This window comes from Beta vulgaris, chromosome 8 (assembly GCF_026745355.1).
Source record: "Beta vulgaris subsp. vulgaris cultivar EL10 chromosome 8, EL10.2, whole genome shotgun sequence".
Taxonomy (NCBI): Eukaryota; Viridiplantae; Streptophyta; class Magnoliopsida; order Caryophyllales; family Amaranthaceae; genus Beta; species Beta vulgaris.
This window is the reverse complement of record NC_079209.1, coordinates 11667145-11673960: the sequence shown is the minus strand read 5'-3', so window position 1 is coordinate 11673960 and position 6816 is coordinate 11667145.

Here is a 6816-nt window from a genome sequence, read left to right as displayed (position 1 = left end):
CAGCTGCCTGTATATTTGATCGTTTTATGGCCTTGTGGTGCACTTTTTGACTTTTCTTCTAGTAGTGTTACTACAATAGATATGTACAATATCTTCTTTCATTTTCCACTTCTTTGACCTCCCGTTATTAAATTATAACACCATTTCTTTGACCTAGATGCCTTTTGTTAATAAATAAATTCTGAAACTGATTCTAATAAATTATGTTTAAAATATAAAAATGTTTTCGTAACATATAAAAAATAGCTTTGTATTTATTCCTGGTCTTCTTATCACAAATAATGCCCTCGTTGCTATGGAAGTTTTTCATTCTATGAAATATTGTCTGAAAGGGCAAAGGGGCACAATTGCTATGAAACTTGATATGAGCAAGGCGTATGACAGAGTTGGGTGGGGTTTTCTCAGGAAACTTTTGTTAATTATGGATTGTGTATTTTCTGTCTCATACTCTTTCATTATAAATACAGGACTATATGGTTCTATCACTTCTGCTAGAGGTCTTCGCCAGGGAGACCCCTTTTATCCTTATGTATTCATATTGATTGTTGATGCTTTTTCTAGAATGATTCAGAGTAAAGTTCAGAAGAAGTTAATCCATGGTGCAAAGGCCAGCGACAACGACCCAGAGATCTCTCATTTACTTTTTGCAGATGATAACCTCCTCTTCACCGGAGCTAACCGACAGGAGTGCGCATTTATAGTTGATATTCTTAACAAATATGAAGCAGCATTCAGCCAGAAAATTAACTATGAAAAGTCGGAAGGCTCTTTCAGTAAAGGAGTTAGTATTGATCGAAAAGCAACTTTGTTGGAAATTCTAAACATGTGATAGGTGGACAAGCATGAAAAATACCTTGGTATCCCATATATTGCAGGAAGGTCCAAGGATGGAAGGAGAAATTCTTGTCGAGAGCAGGTAAAGAAATTCTTCTCAAGTATGTTATTCAAGATATTCCTACGTATCTTATGAGTGTCTACAAAATCCCATTTGTGGTTATTCAAAAGATACATTCTGTTATGGCTCGTTTCTAGTCGGGAAGGTCTGATTCTCAAAGGAAGGTTCTTTGGAAAAATTGGGATACAATGTGCACTTTAAAGGCCTTTGGTGGCATGGGTTTCAAAGATCTAAGAGTTTTTAATGATGCACTCTTAGGCAGACAAGCTTGGAGACTTTCACGCTCTCCTAATTCTCTTGTTGGAGAGTAATGAAAGCAAAATATTCAGCTCGTTATGATTTCCTTGATGCCCCACTTGGGTACTCAGGTAGCTTTTCCTGGAAAAGCATCTAGAGTTCAAAGGCGCTAATTAAGGAGGGTTGTTTGTGGAGTATTGGAGATGGGCAACCGGTTAACATTTGGGATGCCCCGTGGATATCTGGAGACACGGGGAGATTTATCACTAGCGCTCGCAGAGCGGATCTCCACCTAGTTCGAGACCTGATGGATGGTGATGGTAGCGAATGGAACACACCCCTCATCATCGAAGCTTCCTTTAATGATCATGATGTGCGTTGTATTTTATCTATCCCCTTTAGTTCTTTGGCAAGAAATGATGAACTCACATGGGCTCTCACAAAGAATGGGGATTATTTGGTGAAAATGGCCTATATATGTGCTTGGGAAGGGTGGAAATCTTGATGATTTCCATCAAGCTCTGGTGAATACTTGGAGCGCAGAGGTTAGTCCCACGGTGTGACATTTTCTATGGCACTTATGCACCAACTCGCTCTTGGTTCGTGAAATTCTGCATCACTACCATTTTATTGATGACGCCTCATGTTCGTGTGGCTGTGGAAAGCTGGAAACCTAAGCTCATGATATCTTTGGGTGTCCGAGCTTCATGGCCCTTTAGGAAGATTGTGGGTGTGCGACTATGTGTGTTCAGGCCTTGTCACTACTAATGTGTGAGTTGTTGGTTCGCTGGCAGCATTTAGACCCAAAGGTCAGGAAGAAGGGTATTTTTCTTGCTTGGGTCATATGGGGAAAACATAACAACAAGATCTTCAATGAGCGTTTCACTCCTCACCAAGTTGTAATGGACTGTGTTTCTAGATTTATTGGGGAACATGACAAGTACGCTTCTTGCATCTATCGTCACTTGCAATCCAACACAACAAGAATGTAAGGCTTTAGCGTCCGCTAAAATCAGACGGTAAAAACACGGTGTCGGTCGCTAAATAAATTAGCGTCTACCAACGGACGCAAAAGAGCTAGTGCAAAACCCCTGGCCGCTAATTGCTAGTTTAGCATCCGCACAACGGACGCTAAAATTTAGCGACCATTTTTTAAAAGCTAACGTCTGCTCCCAAGCCTGACGCCACCTAGCGTCCGTTTTGATGGAGGAAGCTAGTTAATGTCTGTCAGCAAAACGGACGCTAAGTGGCGTCTGCTCTGTCGGACGCTAATTGTGGAAAACAGACGCTAAGTTCTCGACCTCTTGCATGGTTCAAATTTCTTTTGACGGACGTTAACTTCATAGGCGGACGCTAATTTCCTTTTTTTTTTTATTACAATGCAAATTGTATTTGAATAGTTTTTAACCTGTATCGTTTTCCAACAAAATATATACTCAAGCTGTCCGCTAATGCGCCGAATTCTGCACTAATGACCTGTTTGCATTAAATATAAATTCATAAATACACTAATATAAATTCATAAATACATAAACATAAGTTGACGGTTTTAACTAAATTATATGTTTTCACGTCCCGAAATATAAACAAGATAGATAGTGTAAGCTAATGTAGGATCCTAAGTCGCACATGCATCACCACCGCCGGTGGGGGGTCTCGAGGCCCGGGAGAGGGGAATCAACCCCCACACTGGCTCATCATCTGGCTGTATGTCTCCATAGCCGCCCTCATCTGCGCCAGGTACTCATCATACACCCTGCGATCCTCCTCTCTTTCCGTTTGCCTGGCGATGCGTTCCTCTTCTCTCTCCTTCTGCATCCGCTCACGTTCTCTTTGCATCTCGGCTCTCTCTTCCTCGAACTTCGCAGACAACTGAGAAAACATGGAAGGAGTGCAACTGGAGGACGAACTACCTCCTCCCCTCGAAGACCTCTCAAAATAGAGGTCTGCACTCGTCCCCAAACCAGGAACCCACCCTTTCTTTCTGCCACTAACAGTCTCAAAGAAAATCTGGTTCGGGGCCTTGGTTTCACCTCTTTCTTCACATTGAGCAAGAGTTTTGTCATAACTTTCCTGCAAGAATGGATTCAGCAAGTTTAATACACTTAGCCAATGAAAATGAGAGAAACTAAGCCATTTCGAGCCCTTTTTTGGGTTTCATGTTCCTATAATCCTACCTCTATGTCTATTTCAAGTTCTAATGGCTCATGCAAGTCCTAGAATACTCATTCAAACTTTCTACTACTTGGTTGTATGATTCTAAGCAAGATTAATAGACTTAGCCAATGAAAATGAGAGAAACTAAGCTATTTCGAGCATTTTTTTGAGTTTCATGTTCCTACAATCCTACCTCTATGCCTATTTCAAGTTCTAATGGCTCATGCAAGTCCTAGAATACTCATTTAAACTTTCTACTACTTGGTTGTATGATTCTAAGCAAGTTTAATACACTTAGCCCATGAAAATGAGAGAAACTAAGCCATTTCGAGCCTTTTTTGGGTTTCATGTTCCTATAATCCTATCTCTATGCCTATTTCAAGTTCTAATGGCTCATGCAAGTCCTAGAATACTCATTTAAACTTTCTACTACTTGTTTGTATGATTCTAAGCAAGTTGAATACACTTAGCCAATGAAAATGTGAGAAACTAAGCTATTTCGAGCCTTTTTTTGAGTTTAATGTTCCTATAATCCTATCTCTATGCCTATTTCAAGTTCTAATGGCTCATGCACGTCCTAGAATACTCATTTAAACTTTTTACTACTTGGTTGTATGAATCTAAGCAAGTTTAATACACTTAGCCAATGAAAATGAGAGAAACTAAGCTGTTTCGAGCCTTTTTTTTGGGTTTCATGTTCCTATAATCCTACCTCTATGCCTATTTCAAGTTCTAATGGCTCATGCAAGTCCTAGAATACTCATTTAAACTTTTTACTACTTGGTTGTATGATTCTAAGCAAGTTCAATACACTTAGCCAATGAAAATGAGAGAAACTAAGCCATTTTGAGCCTTTTTTTGAGTTTCATGTTCCTATAATCCTACCTCTATGCCTATTCCAAGTTCTAATGGCTCATCCAAGTTCTAGAATACTCATTTAAATTTTCTACTACTTGGTTGTATAATTCTAAGCAAGTTTAATACACTTAGCCAATGAAAATGAGAGAAACTAAGTCATTTCGAGCCTTTTTTTGAGTTTCATGTTCCTATAATCCCACCTCTATGCCTATTTCAAGTTCTAATGGCTCATTCAAGTCCTAGAATACTCATTTAAACTTTCCACTACTTGGTTGTATGATTCTAAGCAAGTTTAATACACTTAGCCAATAAAATGAGAGAAACTAAGCCATTTCGAGCCCTTTTTTGGGTTTCATGTTCCTATAATCCTACCTCTATGCCTATTTCAAGTTCTAATGGCTCATGCAAGTCCTAGAATACTCATTTAAGCTTTCTACTACTTGGTTGTATGATTCTAAGCAAGTTCAATTATCTTGATTTTTTGGACTTTGTCGTTGATCGGCACCTTCTTTCCAGACTCATCCCTCATGTGTGTGTCCATGAACAAGTCCACAGCGGAAGGCAGCACCCCTCCACGCTTTGCGGCCTACACGTTCAAAGACATTAATTAAATCAAGTTTCTGGATTAAATGTATTCAAACAAGTTACACTTATCAATCTCTTGGCGCGCTCAGCTGAGGAAATGGAGCCCTGGACATGAGAAGGAGGTACGCTGCTGATCAAGTCACCTCCTCGCCGGTTCTTGCTAGCCTTCTGAGATCGTGCTTTGAACTTCTTGTCTTGAGCATTCTTCATCATCTGCTCGTGAATGCTCAGAGACAACTATGTCGGACAAACACCACCCTTCTTCTTTACTATCGAGTGGTGATTATCTTTCAACCTTTTGGCCATTTTCCTGTCGTATGTAGACCTAACTTGGGATTGAAGCTCCTCCTTCCATTTATATGTGCCCTACATGCATATAAGAAACCAATCACAAAGGATTAGTTTACATATTATAAACTTAAGTATAAAGTGTTAGTTTACATATATAAGAAAACTAATCACAACGAGTTAATATTTTTACATATTATAAACTTAACAAAAATGATTTCACCTTGAAAATAGAGAACCAAAGATTTTTTGTATCGTCATCAACCTGCGAATAGTTCCTCCATGGATGATGGAAATGTTGCTTGAAGCATTTAGTCATGTCGCGAATGACTCCATTGTCTTCAAACCTGATAAAAAGCAATTAAAACCAAGTGAACAACACCAATAAAATCTATTAAAAGTAATAAAGTATTACGCTCATAATATAACTTACCAAAGTCCATTGGGATCCAACTCCTTTTTCTTGTCACCTACCCCAGCCTCATGATTATCCTCGTCCCTCTCCAACTCGCCATCACGCTCAGGCTGAGGCTCAGACCCCTCTCTGCACTACCCCATCACGAGGACCACCTCCGGATCCGGTACCTGATGACATCTGCAAAAGCTTGAAAGTAATCACATATTATAATCAATAAACTATGAAATTAATCATAAACAAATTATAAAACCGTAGTACAAAATATTGAAAATCACATAATTAGTCAATTTGGAAAAAACTTCAAATTAAAAACATATTAAATGACAAACACATATAATAGAAATAAATAATATGTCTTACACATAGAGGTCTGCACTAGCGATAAAATGACAAACATATTGTCTTACAACAAAAGCAAACTACATAAGGTAACAAAATACACTAAACATCATCAAACAAATCATCCTCGTCATCATCATCGTCAGTCAAATCACCAGTCTCGTCGCTGCTTTCATATTCACTTGGTTCTCCTTGTTCATTCGGCGCCTCAAATTCCATGATCTCATCATTATTGTTGTCGTCACCAGCATCATAATCTGGTATCTCATCCGGAGCACAAAGAACTGCAGCGGTATCAACTCTTTCCTCCTGGAGAACATCCAAATCAACGGGGCATCAACTTCGGACCTTGCCTTCGTTTTAAACACAGCCCACCATTGCACTTTATCCCTCCTAAGACTGGGATACGGCGCGTAGTATACTTGGCTAACTTGGTACGACAATACAAACGGATCATATTTTGGGTATTTCTTGGTGTGATTGACTTCCACAAGTTTGTACTGTTCATGAATGTTCATACCCTTGTCCGAGTCCATCCAATTGCACTTGAACAAAATTGTCTTATAAACAGCCAAATTACCATGGTACACCAGTTCAATAACCTCCTCCAAAATGCCAAAGTAATCAGCTCTATCAGCAGCTTGTACACATACACCATAGTTCATAGTTGACTTATTCTTGCCATATTCCTGTGTATGAAAGTTATATCCATTCACAAAGAACTGATTCCACATTCTCACTTGTCTGGAAGGACCCATAGCAAGAGCTCGAGTGACATCGTCACTTGTCATGGCACCAAGGACCTGATTTTAGGGACTAAGTTAGTTCATGAAGGAATCTCAATGGTTATAACAAATAATGTACGAAACTCACATTTGTCTTGAACCAACTAGGGAACTCGGCTTCGCATTTGCTCCACACATCATCCTTATATAGCAATGTTCGGTCTTGAATTAAAATATAATCCTCGAATCGCCTTGAGTAAGTAATGTCACACACGTTAGGCAAAGGACAAGTAGAATGTAACACAATGGGTCTA